Source organism: Struthio camelus, chromosome Z (genome assembly GCF_040807025.1).
Source record: "Struthio camelus isolate bStrCam1 chromosome Z, bStrCam1.hap1, whole genome shotgun sequence".
In the NCBI taxonomy this organism is placed as follows: domain Eukaryota; kingdom Metazoa; phylum Chordata; class Aves; order Struthioniformes; family Struthionidae; genus Struthio; species Struthio camelus.
Window position 1 is genome coordinate 24,384,780 of NC_090982.1, and position 14,113 is coordinate 24,398,892.

Here is a 14,113-nt window from a genome sequence, read left to right on the forward strand (position 1 = left end):
ACCCGGTGAGCCGGACCCCAACGATCCGCCACTGGCGGCTCCCGCCCTGCCGCCGCCTGTCTCCAGGGACCCCCCCCCCCGGGCCGCCCTGTCCCCCGACGCACCCGCTCCCCCCGCCGGCCCGGCCGCGCGCAGGTGGGCGCCGGGCAGCGCCCAACGGCCGGCGCCCAACGGCCCGGCGCCGCGCCGCCGCCCTCTGTGACGCCACCAACGGCTCCCCGCCGCCGTTGCGCTCGGGCGCCCCCTGGCCGCAGCGCGGCGCTCTCCTGCCCCGGCCGCCGCCGCCGCCGCCTCCTTCGGGGCGGGTCCTGGAGCCGCCTGTAGGCGTTGTGCGGGGGAGAAAGTAACATGGTGGCTGCTTCCTCCTGAACGGGGGCGGCGGCGGGTCCGGCTGCTCCTCAGGCGCAGGCAGAAGTCGCCGGGCGGCAGCGCCGCGATCGTTGGGGCGGGCCGGGGGCGCCCGGTGGTGGCTGTCGGCCGGCTCCGCCGTCGGCGAGCGGGCGACGGCGACGGCAGGTGAGCGGGCGGGGGAGGGAGGGAGGGAGGGGGCCTGACAGGCGGGGAGCGGAGTGGGACCTGGCGCCGCGTCCCTCTTCCACCGCCCCCCTGCTCGGGGCGCGGCAGGAAGCTGACACTTCAGCGGGGAGGATGGGGGCACCGCCGCCTTCCCTTCCCCCTTCCACCTCCGGAGGAAATTTGCCTCTCCGCCGGAGAGGGAAGGACGTGTAGGGTGTTCCCCTGGCGCCGAGTTAGTCCCCGGGAAGGGCTCGTGTTTCTCCTCCTTCCTTCCCTTCCCCAGCGCAGCTGCCTAGTCGCGGTCCTCGCTGGCGTTAGTCGTTGCACCACGCTGCGCAGGGTGGGGAGGGCGGAGGTGTTTTCTCCTTTCTTTATTATTATTTATTATTTCTAAATTCCGTGCTCCTGTTCGTCGCAGCTGTTCCGACTGGGTGTGTTTTGCTTTCTCTGGGTCTTCTGGTGTCTGGCGATCGCCGTGTGCTGGCTGTCGCCCGGCGGGTGGGGGGGTTAGCTGTGGAGGAAGGGCGGCTGAGGGAGCGGGGCGCAGGTGGCAGGCGCTGCAGGTGAGTCGCTGGGCAGCTCCTGCATTTATTTCTCCATTTTTCTCCCTTTTCGTGTGCTAGCTCCGCCCCTAGACTCCTACGTCAGTGGATTTAACCTTTGCTTGAAACGAGGCAGTGAAAGCCCTTCAGTAGTGCTTAGGTAGCAAGGAGAGCCCCAGGCACTTACTGTGCTGTTTCTGTAACGTACCCATTGCTGCTGTAGTGCAATACTAGCGTATCTGAACTGCCAGCGTTTGCTCCTGTATTGAAATGTAGGCTGTGAAGAGCAATGTCAGGGGTGTTAGAAGGATGCTTGAAGAGCTGTTCTTCTCCTCCTCCCCCCCCGGCCCGATGATGAAGGCACCATTACTAATAGTCATGCTGTGTTTTGGAAGCTGATTATGTCAGTAAGACTTTATATAACCTCCAAATTAGTAAATTAGTTCTGCAGATTTAAAAAAAAAAAAAATCGCTAGAGCCATGACTGCCAGTCGGTCTGTACCATCATCCAGGGTTATCTGATAGTGACCAGATAATCTGGGGACTACTGTGTAGCAACAGGGTCTGTTGATATATTAGTGCCTTCCTGTCAAAAGTTTTAAATAGGATATAAACCGATCAGCTGTGCAGTTAATAACAAACATCATTATCTTCCTGAATGTGCAAGCAGAACTTAAGATATTGTTGATGCTACAGTATTGGAAAGAATGCAAAATTATATTAAATCTAGATGAAATGGCTGTTCTGTAAAGATATTTTTGGTATAACTTTCCCTTCTTTTGCTGCTAGGAATGATTAATCAAGCATATTTCAGACATGGACTGTTGTACTTGAAATAATTGGTAGTGAACTGATTCCAAATTTAATGCCTGAGGCTAAACTTTCAGATCTCTTGTAGGAGGCTTTATTCGTAAACAAACGGGATGCCTGATCTCCTGACTTTCTTTTTTTCTCTGAGCCTGGTTGGTGTGGCTTCTGGGGGATTTTTTTTCCCCGATATTTGTTGTATTTCCTTGGCTTACTGTGATGTTTTGACCAAGCTAAATTTGAGTCCTCACTTTTGCATGCTAATAAAAAGATAATAATTTCCTTTTAATGACTTTTATTGAGTGTTTTCTTATATCTACTAAACATAAAATTGTAAAAGTGATGCAAAACCTTTTACTAAGGTAGCATGTTCAAAGCTGAGGGAGTAAATTCTCTGTTTTCTAGAGGGGGAAGAAGTGATAGAATGCAAATTGCTTCATACCTATTTGGAAAATGCTCTTGAAACATTTTTTGTTTGTGGGTTTTGTTATGAAGAGCAGTAACGAGCAATCTTAAGTAACTAACCAGACTAGCCTGTATGTTTCAAATGTGTGAAACAAAGAAATGTGACTGTAAGTCTTGTTTATTTATTTATTTATTTTAATTCTCTGGCTGCTCTTTACTATTCCATTAATATGAAATGCTAATAATGTGTCTGTCTGTCTTGAGCAGTGCAATGAAACCAGTGTGGCAGAAACCAGAATGTAAATATTGGGCAGACTACATGACTTAAGATTTTTGTGTTTAAAAAAGGTTGCTAGTACACATACACACTTAATACTATTTAAAATTTCAAAAATTGAATTTGTTGGAAAAAGTAAGATGGAAATTTCTTAAATGCCTGTGGATAAGTGTAATATTAAATTTGACAGCTCTTTTTTAAGTTAAGCTTGGGCTCTCAACAGCACAAAATAAATCTAATGGGATCTCTGGCTGTTTTTCTTCTTGGACTGTATCTTGCATGGTGTTTTCGTTGGAGTGTCTGAATCATCAAAGATTAAGTCTGGAATTGCTTTGAAGCAACTTTTTGATAATTTCTTAGGAATTAATGTTTCCTTCTCTGCTGACTGTTTAACTCGAGCAGAACTGGGATATCCAAATAGTGATATGGATCATCATTCTGACAAAGATTGTATGAATTCCCATTTGGAGTAGCAGAGCCATGTATTCTGAAAATACAGTGCTCAGAATGGTATCTTTTTAAACTTAATTCTTTCTAAGGTCTGTTTTTGAACAGTGGAAATAGTAGATTTGGAATACAATCCTGATATGCTTTTTTATTTTAACAAAAAAACCTTTTTTTTTCTGGACAACCAAATTCTAGGCTTAGCCTTGACACACACATCTGTGTTTGCTTAAAAATAGTAAATGAATAGTTTCAGAAAAGGAGGTAGGAAAGGTGTTATTGGCCAAGTTGTAACAAGAAGCTAAGATAGTCTTTTTGACTTTTATGTAAGATCGGGTCTCTTATTCAGCTTTTGGATAGATTTCAATGATAGCCATAGGCAGAGAGCTGTCCTTTTTTCCTTGTGTAAAAATTATTTAGCATGCTTGGTGGTCATTGGTCTTATGTAGCGGTATCTCATTTTTTGACTAACTTAGCGTTCTGAATGAACACTCCCCTAAAAAAGGTTGTGACCTCCTCAGTCTAACATCTTTAGCGTCTTTGGGTTTAGAGGTAGCTTTCACTTAAAAATCTGTCTTGGGATTCCTTTGGGATGCCTCTTTTTTTTTTTTTTTTTTTTTTTTAAACTCCTGGTGTTTGTTATCATCCTGAAGAATGGATTATCTATCTTCAGAATACCATTTTCTTGAATACTGTTCAATATGTTTGGATAGTATTTAGGATGATGAAGAACTTGGGGTAGGGAAACTCTAAAATATTTTATGGGGAACGTAATCTTGTTATTAAATTGCTTCCCATGTGACTCACCAGCTGGTTGTTCATTAGTGCTTATTCAAATTTGTAAAATGAGAGTCAGTTTACCTTCCGAGCTGCACTGTCTTCCATGAGACCTTATTTTCTCTCACAGAGCTTCTTTGAGGCTGTAAACTGAAGTCTTTGGGCCTTGATCTACTTTGCAGGTTCTAACGTGCTGCCAGAATCATCCCTTTGTCCAAGTCTGATACTGAACGTAGTGTGTTGCCTTCAGATACGCTGCTGCTTCTTTCCTGTTAGATGAAAGATAAAATAGTGTTATTGACAGTACTCCGCTCCAGTGATGATAATACCAGTGATTTGTTTCTGCAGATCTGTGGAGATAAAGGTTCATAACTTTGACCTCTGTGCAAATAGTTATTAGAAGCTAAGTGAGTTAGCTTCATGAAGATCGTTTGAGGTTCTTGTGGTGTGTGACTGTTTCCTGTTTAGTTATCCTTGTGACTACATCTGTCACAATACGGATTTGCTTCTTCTAAAGTTTTTAAGAATGCACTTACCCTAGGTAATGCATTAGTGATTGGAGTAGAGCAAAAAAATGCATCTTGGTTAGCATCTCACTGTATTCTCTTTCTTGCTCTTTACAGTTTTTTCAAGGGTATAAATGTGGTCCTGATATTTACTATTTCTTTTGGCAGCACGTAGTGAAACTTGAAAGTTTTCAAAACAGCAAAAGTTGTAATGATGTTCTCTGTTTATTCATGTGACTTCTCACTTTCACTTTTTTTTAAGAGCAGCAAACTCAGAGCTACTGCTACATAGAGCAGTGAAAATATACCTATAATTTCTTGTCTGCAATTGGTCAGCATGTCATTAAGCGTTCCATTTACTTCACTTTAGCCAATGCAGCCAGCCAGTTTTGCCTTACTCTGCTTTCATATTCACATTTTGTGAAACTCTGATTTCCTTCCTTTACTCTCAGAAAAACTCACTAAAGGGACTTGATGCTTTTCATGCATCAACCAAAAAGCCTGTCTTTTTTCTGTCTAAAAGACATTAAAAATAGTGTAAATCAGGAATTGACTTGCAAATTAAGCTGTTCAGCTCTGGCTCCAAAAGCTGAGTTTACAATTGCAAGCCTCCAAAATAGTAGAAGCTTTCTTCCTCTTAAAATGGAAGTGTTTTGTGGCGGTGAATAAACTGCAGTTCTGCTACGAAACTTAGCTATTTTTCACAAGAGAGGCAGTCAGCCTTATGTTCTTGCTATCTCCAAGGTCCTAAACATTTAAGTGATAGCTTTTGCTTTTCTAATTAATTACAACCTTTGATCTGTAATGCTTTAACTAAAGTCCAGCCACTGTATGTTCTTCAGTGCTCCTCTTCCTCTTTCCACGTCTTTCCTAATGAGGCATTGTGTGCATGGTGAAAGGCTTCATTTTTTTCCTGCTTGTTGGGCATCCCAGTGCTGCTGTTCTGGTGTCACATAGCATGGCTGCAGCTCTCTCTTTTTATTTTTATTTTTATTTTTTAATTTCGGGAAGAAACTACAATCTCTCCCAGATAAACCTAGCACAGGTACAAGTCTTGTGAGTAAGATATCCTCTAACCGCATCTGTATAATGAGTAAACGATATCCTTTTGCTTCCAGAATGGAGAATAACAATCAATAAATCAACAGGGGGAAATATTTATATGCAGTGAATAGTTAAGTTCACTAGTAGTTAGGATTAAGACGGTGGCTGCAGTTGAGACAAAGAAGTACAATAACTAGTGAGAGCTAGCTAGGATGATTCATATGAAGAACGGTATGTTCAAGCACCTAACACTTCAGGAAGAAACAAGAAATCGAGGCATGCATAGCTGTATGCTTATAAGCGCTGATATTTTTACAGGGTAAAACGCTGAATTTAAGATAAAGTTATAGAGAGGAAATCTAAGGCAAACTGCTGAGTCATAGCAGCAGGTTATTCAGTCACTCTAGTCACTGAATGGGACTATTGCATAATCTTAAAGCAGGTGGGGCCAGCTTTCAACAGTTGATCAACCAGGTATTGCTGAAAGCTAACAGCGGCGGTTTACCTAGATTATGGAATGATTTAGTCCTGCCCCTTGTATTCTTGCTGCTTTGAGACTCCCACAGTAGTGTTTTAAGTCCTGAGTGACCCTAATGAGAATATAAACTGCTGGGTATCTAGATGCAAGTGACAGAAAATTACTCTTTGAAGTTAATATGAAATCAAATACACTGAGTAAACTGAGTGAGGGTTTTTTTTTTTTTTTGAAGTCATAAGCAGCATCTTTTGCAGATTTCCTTCAAGTCAATCATTTAAAAAAAAAAAAAAAGCTAAGAAAGCTACATGATCACCAAAGAAAATCATATCAAGGATATGAATAGCCTGAGGAAAAGTTTAGTGCTTGTAAAGCATGCACTACTTACACTTGCTAGGCCTCTGAGACCACTGAAGGTGTCACTGAAGAGGGTAGTTAATTTAGTGTGGTAATTCAGTGTAGTTAATTTAGGCTGTGGAGGCCCATCTTTTGGGGCTCTCTTCTCTTCCTGCGATCCCTCACTTATTTCTTAGGGGATGATTTCTGGTGAGAGCTTAAATTTAGGTGCTCTGAGTTATCCTCTGAAACTCCTTTTTCCACTTCCTGTCCAAGGAGCCTAGGAAAACTAACCACATGAGGTTAAATTTTTCTTTCTGAACAGATCCCACAAAGATCAACTAACAAAATTTGGATGTGTCAGGAGGATGAATGCAAATCTTTTTCTTGTAAGCTTTGTAAATCATGAAGTACTGTTATGTATGGATGTGGTTTGTTGATGAAATCATGATCAAATTTTTGGAAAAAAAAATCACTGATGCAAATATTTGTCTTACAGGTGACATCCAGATTTGCTCAAAGTTCTGCATATTAAAGGTTAAGCAGGACATAAAAGGGAGAACTTCCGAACTTTATTTTTGTCTGTTTTTAATGAAATTAGAAAAAGCAAGTCTACATATCACTTGCATAATGTTTACTTGGCTCTTGAAGTGAAGTTAGGCGCCTCAGTGAAATATTTGAGAACATGCAGAAGTTTCTTCTGACTGTAAATTCTTGCATAGCTTTGGGGATACACCTTTATTTAGCCCTTTTTTTTTCCCCCTGCCTTAGGGTTTCAGTAGCAGTTCTCCCTGTGTAGGAGAGGGTTTTTTTTTTTTTTTTGCTCCTTGAATAAAACAGGAGGAGCATATCACTAGTGCTTTCTGTGCTAACAGGCTACATGAGCAGAGTTGTGGGTTTTTATACCTCCACAACTTAGTCATAAACAGAACAGACTCAGCAAAGTCATGTCTGCACTTGGGCTTTTACCGGCATATCTGTACCTCTGTGAAGAGTATTTTTTTGTGCATTCCTAGCTGTGGTGATAAAATTCTTGTAGGAATAAAGTGAATATACAATGTGCTTGAGAAGTGAGAGAGGATTTTGCTCAGGAATGGGTAGACCGAATAGAAATTTTACCTTTCAAAAAATGCACAGCATGACTCATGCATTCTTGAATAGGCAGTGTCATTTCAAACTGATGTACACTTTGTTGCCATTCTACTTCTAACTTCTGTTGTGCACTGTCCTGTAAGACGATTAGATGTGAAAGCCTTAAGTTCCTTTGGGTTATGATGAGTCATTCGCCACAAATGTAATGATAAGAATGCAACAGTTCAGTTTAATTTGAAGAAAACAGAACAAATACTGTCACATAAAGCTGTTTTTTTGTTTTTGTTTTTAAATATATAGTTTTCCTCCTTTCTTCAAATGGATTTCAGATGTATGGTATATGCGTTGTTAATCTCAAAACCTTTCCTTCTTCGTTTTCTGAACTGATTCGGTTTAAAAAAAAAAAAATCTTATTTGTAAATCACTCCTCTAACATCCAGCTATTTTCCTAGGTATATTAATAAACCGATGATGCACAATCTGAGGAAGGAAACTGTGCTTTGAGTTTCAAGTGCCTAATTATCTCTGTACTTCCAAAAAAAAAAAAAAATTCTTTATTTTCCTTAACTGACATGCATACTTGGTTTATAGAAGTCAAAATTCTTTTATAGCACTGTGGTGTTTATATCGCAGCTAAAACACCGTTCAGGCTTGAAATGTGACCTACCATATCAATATTTAAGACCAGCTTAGTGGATATACTTCCAGAAATCTTTTTGGCTTTGTTTTTTTAAGCAAAGGCTATGGTGTTCAGCAAAATACTTTGTTCAACAGTAAATATCTTTCTTGTTAGCAGAAAGTTTTTCCAAGTTGCAGAATAAAAAGTTGGTTTCAGGTTTTGCTGCTAGCTTTTAGGTATCCTACTGAGCTTTTTTTAATCCTTGAAGAACTGTCACAATTCTGTTATGTTTGCTGACTTCCTTAAGAAGGGGGAGGGGAGAATGGATTAGATTTCTGACTTGAAATACTTTGCTTTTGAGTTGTCCAGGCTGGTAAGTGCAACGATATCTTGTATCGTCTTGTCTGTATTGAGCCTTGGTGCTGCCCTAGTCCTGCAAACATATGACAGAAGAAGAAAAAAAAATGCATCAGTAGAAAGCATTAAAACTGGGTTACAGACCCAGTGATGCGCCTTCCTTGGAGCAGGGACTGAAGTGCTTGCTCGTGGCTCACCTAGTAGGTAAATGGTGTGGCTACCTCACTGTTCTTACTTAACACTACTGGGTCTGGGAGGAGGCAAGTAACTGTACAATGGAACGGCATCAGTGCAGGAGAATGAGGATATTCCCCTACAGTGTACCCGGTAGCAGATCATGACGGCACTTACTCTTTCTTGCAAAGCGGGAAATGTGAATTCCAGTCCGCCTTGAGCAAAGAAATGAATGCTAAGTGTCACATATGTTGTATCATGTCCCCGCTACTGGGCATAGGGTACAGTTCTGGGGCTGTGCTGTTGTGCAATTTGTTTGGAAACAAACCTTGGAAAGGGATTCCTGGCTGAATTTCTAAACAGTATGGAAAAAATGGAGATCAGTCTGCTAAGTAAATCAAATCCATCCATTCCTAGATGGTTAAACTAGAAATAGTAGTACTGGGAGCTGTGAATTATGTCCACAACAGTCACATAGCCTGCTGTGAGAAAGAACATAGATTTCTGAGGGGAGATATTTTCTTTCACTTCTGATGTGTGTTACTAAACCAGTATTAGCTATATTAATATAAAGTAATCAATAATCAGTATCAACACCCATGAAGAATATTTTAAACAGAACGACAAGTGCATGACTTACATTATGACAAAAATGGATTTTGCAAATAATAAAGGTGGTAATAATCTAAGGGGCACAACAGTGTTAAAAAGTAAATCCAGTTCACTTTTTGCATTGCTTTCTCTTTGCACAATAGAAAATTTGACTTAACATTCAACTTTGCTTTCCAAATTCTACCGTACGTAAGTTTTAGGTTCTCTGGAGGAGTGTTTCTCCATATTTTTAGACAAACGTGTTTGACATTGCTAGTAATGGTGGTTGAAACTCTTGAAAAGATGAGCTTTTCTTCCCTGCTCAGTGTGTGTCTTTAACTAAGCTGGTACGTTCTTAATAGTAAGCTGACTTGGATACTTCTTTTACTGTTTCAAATCTGTTCGCTTGATCCCAGAAAGTCAAATTTCCTTTAAATGTTTTGTCTGAGCAGCACACCAAAGGTTAAAGTAAATACAGTATGGATATTTTGAGGGTTAGATGATAATATTATGAGAATAGTCAAAATTCGTGCAATATCAGACATCATAGTTACTTCCCATCTGGGGAACGATTAAGACTAGCTGATACAGAAAATCTTGGGCTTGCTGTGCCTTAGCAGCTTTTGGCTTTATTGCTTGAGAAACATAGTTACCAAAACATTTGTCTCTGTGAGGGTTATCCTCTTTCCAATATAGTCTTTGTTTTCATGATGTTTTGTTTTTCTTCAGAAGTAGATACAGTATAATGTCCTTCTCATACTCTTACGATCTCACATTTGGCATACATGCAGAAGACATGCAGAAGACGGGAATATAGCCTTTGATGGACTCAGATACTCTGTTCATTGAATATACATTCTGGAAGATAAGTGAGCAAAAGCAAGCAGCGAGGACTGATTTCCCTAGGGCTTTCAAGGGATGTAAACATGCATTTCTTTAATATCTGGTAGAATTCTGAAAGGAAGGAGAGTTGTCTGTGTTTTGTAGTAAAAAATTAAATGTTCAGGTTGTCTCACAAGTGGATGAAACTATTTTAACATAAAAACAAGATAAAACACAAACCAGATTTTCCATAGAATGACAGGATTTTCTTATATGTAGATAAAAATGACCTTTGTCAGTACGGACTTAAGCAATGCTTTTTGTATTTACCGTGGAGCAAGAGTTGTAGTCATAATGAAGTGTTTGAATCGCGTTACATGTGTTATTTCTCACACATTCTAGTTCATGACTTGTATTTGGGAAGGCTTTTCCTTTCCCCTACTTTTGATATTAATATATCTTTAATAGCAGTTAGGTGGCTTGATGGTCCGTTTTTGTTTTAACCTGTGGAATTCTCACGGGTCTGCAGTAGGTGCATGGCTTCTCTTGTGACTATTCTTAAAAATGTTGTTGATCTAAAGGAGTTAGACATGGGAGGCAATCATTGACCAATACTGCACTCTTTTAGATTACTATGATACATGTCTTTGTCCTTTATCTAGGAATAGAAAGAATAGCTTAAATACTGAGCAGGGGCTTGTCTTCAGGAAGCTTTAGTAAAACGTTTAACAATACAGAGAAGGCGTCCGAAAGTTGAAGGCCTAAGTTGTCAGGCACTGTATGCCTGACTAAACTTTTTACACTTGGTTTGTCTTTCTGTATTCACCTCATAGTGAGGTGACCCATGAAGAGACTGATGCAGAGGAATTACTTTCAGGCCTGCCCTATACTCTTACTGCATTTGCTGCAGATGTGCTAATGCAAGCCTTCACTGTAACAGTGCTGCATAGCAAGATCTCTCTGTCTGTTGCTCCACAGAGAACAAAAGATAGTTCCTCCTCTAAACTTCTTAGTGCTGAAGCATAAGATAAAAGATACATACGACAAAGAACGTGAACTTTCTAACCGCTATCAAGTGTGTGGTTTGAATAGACTTTTTAAAGCGTCTTGGCAAAGGAGAGTTTCTTAATGGGAAACTGGCAGGATGATTACAAGACAGACTTCTGAAATGTTAATAATCTCCTTCCAAGTTTTAAAGCAGAGGAGAAAGAATGAAAATGCTGTTATACAACCCATTGATTTCAGGCTGGAGACACAGGCCAAATGAAAATGAATCATCCTCTTGGTAACCGGGAAGGGTGTTTGGTAGTGTGGGGATGGGCTATGAAGCTCTGAAAGAGCAGAGAAAGCAGCTTGTTTTTGGAGTGCTAGAGTTCTCAGTGGAGAGATCCATAGAGAAGAATGATGATCTACACCTTCCTGCAGCTTTATTCATAAAAAGATATGAATTGGGAAAATAATGCTTCCTTAAACTAGTGAGAATCTGCTCTGAAGTTGGGGAAGCCTTCTTAGCATGAAGTTTCAAGAAGCATATGGTTGATTGTATCGCAGACTGCTAACAGAAATGAAACTGAAGCACTGATTCTGTGATCTGACAAATGTGTCGTTAGAGATTCTGACAGCGTAGTTTCAATGCTAATACCTAACCAATTCAATACTTAGTAGAGAGAACATCAAGAAAGAAAAGTCTTACCTCAAATGTGTGCCGTTTACTTTGAGTAACATTTCAGGTGAATTTGAAATTAAACTTTTTTTTTCCTTCCCCTTTCACTTCATCCTCTCAAAATTAAAGCAGGGTGCAGCCCCTCTCACTCCAAAGTCCAGCACCAGATAACACCAAAAAATAACTTCAGAGATTTAGACTCCCAGAGGACGTTTAACTACTGGACTATTATCTGTTGACTTTTTCTTTACTGTTTTATTTTTGTTTCTGGCTACTATATTTGGCTTTACTCCAGTAGTTTCCAATTACAGAAAGAGTTGTCCAACAAAGAATGTTTCCAGGGCTGCAGATGTTTCACCCATTACATAATAGTGATCCCAGCTAACATTTAAAATTTGAGACTGAGGCAGTAAGTGCATTCTATCAAGTACTTCTCCTGCTCTGAGTACTCTTTTAAGCTTTTGGGCCGTTTTCTTTTCAGTCCCTGAAAGTAATTGTCATCTTTTGTCATATGAAAGAACAGTTTGGGTACGACACTAATGAAATAAGATGAAACTGGCTTACTGAATAAATAAATATAGCTGAACTGCTTGTTGATTATCATTCTTCCCTTCTCACATCTTTCTCATTTCTATTTTCTCTCTTTGGTGGTAGAACTTCATTTGCTGGTACCAAACGTTCCTTCATTGTTTCCAGCTGCTTCTCCTCTAGTCTCTGTAGGTCGCTTCAGAATACAGTATAAAAACATGAGCTGTGTGGTAGAGATAGGAGAGACTGGAGCAAATTTTAGTTCCCTACACTGCTTTCTCTTTCTAGGATTTGAGAGGCGTTTTCACACTCCTGAGCATCCTGGCTCACAGAGTCTGTTAATCTAGTGATATTTTCAGTCAGTTGTAGTGCATAAATAGCTGTTCAAACCACTACTGCAGAACTTTGCATCTGAAGCTTTTATTGGGTTTGATGCAAGCATTTATGCCATTGCATTATTGCCTCACTTTTTGCAGCAGCAATAACTGAATTTTCTGATAATTTGGAAAAATCTGATTAAAAGTACAGTTCTGTTTCCTGAGATAGACTCTTGGATTAAATTAGTACTTTACTTTTGTATCTTCTGTGAATAATTCTGACTTATTAAATACTTTGGGACTAATTTCCTCTCTTCTTTTCTTTGGGTTGCTTAAGTAAAAATTATAATTGTACACTGGGGGGAGGGAGGGAAGCATACAAAATGAAGTGAAAATTCAGGATAATGGAGAACATGATTACATTCTGTTAGAGGCAAAATTATTTTAAATTAGTCTACTTTTTTAATTTCTAAAACAGTTCTGAAAAGTTTTAACTTCTTGGGAAGAAAATGGCTGCTTTAATAAACAATCTTTCTCGGTTTCTTCATGAGCTTTGTTAGCCTTTAGTCTTTGATTTTTAATTATAACCACTAATTTGATAGGTTTTCATGTTTCATCAAATTTAAAAATACAGTTTAGTTTTCGACATTAGCTATAGGTCTGTCTTTGACATTTCAGGAGCTTAAAGCGGAAGTAATTCACAAACATTCACCTTCACCTCAAATGGGGTGCTAAAAGTGTTTTATGTCCAAGTAGGGAAAAAAGAAAATTGTTTCACCTAGTTGTTCTTCGGCTTGGTGCTTGTGCTTCTGTGGGGATTTCTTACCTGAGGTGGTTTGATGTTATCTTTTCTGCTTTCTCCCTGTAGTAACGCCCTGGCCTCTTTGAAGGACTTTTGAAAACTTTCCGACTAAATTGATTACATTCATTTTTTGTCTAGTATGGATGCTATCAGAAAAAGATCTGGTACACAGAACTAGTACAGAATCAAAAGTGTTTCTTTGAATGTGGCTTTTTGTGTCTGATGGCTGAATTGTTGGAAACTTACACAGTTTATTTACAGTACCAGGCCTTGATACAACTTGTTTTCTGGATGGAGTTCTTGTTTCATTAACTGATGAAAGCCACAGTATAAGAGTATTGAATTAAATATAACTGACATGCTTATATCTTTCACCTTGTCCTTAAGTTGATTTTTTGCACAGTATCATAGACATCTGTAAGATAATCATCTTGTAGCTTGTAACCTACTTGATTTCTCAAATGTTTCCTTGAAAAGCATTACAAAGGAATGGTCCTGTATTTGCATATGTGCATGTTCAGACCCAGGCACGGGTGACGTCCAACCATTCTTGTTTCACAGCTGGTTGTGTTAAGGCAGGTAGAACTTAGATACTGCATTTTTGTGAAGTTATTTTTGCAGCTTAGGGTTGTTTCTTTTTTTTTTAATGCAACTATGACTGCAACTGTTGTTTCCTTTCATAACTGAGGGCAGTGTAACATGCATTCCAAATTTAAAAAAAAAAAATCCTGAAGTGCGGATCTAGGAATTATTTTTCTTTCTTGTTGATTATTGGTGGCTAATAATCTGTGGATTACTTTTTTTCTGCATTTTTCTCTTTAAATCCTGTTCAGTGTTCACGATATGCTTGGGGTAACACCACCTTACTTTATCTTTAATTGTTAATAGACGTGGTATATTCTTATACATAGTAAAAGGTGCTTTCTAGAACCTGTATATAGACATAATTATGTAACTTCCTTAGCATGTGTTGGTAATGACATCTTAAATGTTTGATAACCTCCTTGGTTCACCGAACT

General features: G+C 39.7%; 1 protein-coding gene across 5 annotated transcripts in view; it reads left to right on the plus strand.

Moving 5' to 3' along the window:
- Positions 1–320: 320 nt before the first annotated feature.
- The window catches only part of DENND4C (DENN domain containing 4C), a 74,623-nt gene continuing 60,830 nt past the window's right edge, over positions 321–14,113 (plus strand). For 4 of the 5 annotated variants that reach the window (XR_011137775.1, XM_068927408.1, XM_068927409.1 and 1 more), the window contains exon 1: positions 324–516. The gene's annotated coding sequence lies outside the window, so the exon portion shown is untranslated. Of the gene's footprint in view, positions 517–14,113 lie in introns of all 5 variants that reach the window. The other variant, XM_068927411.1, reaches the window with a different exon arrangement.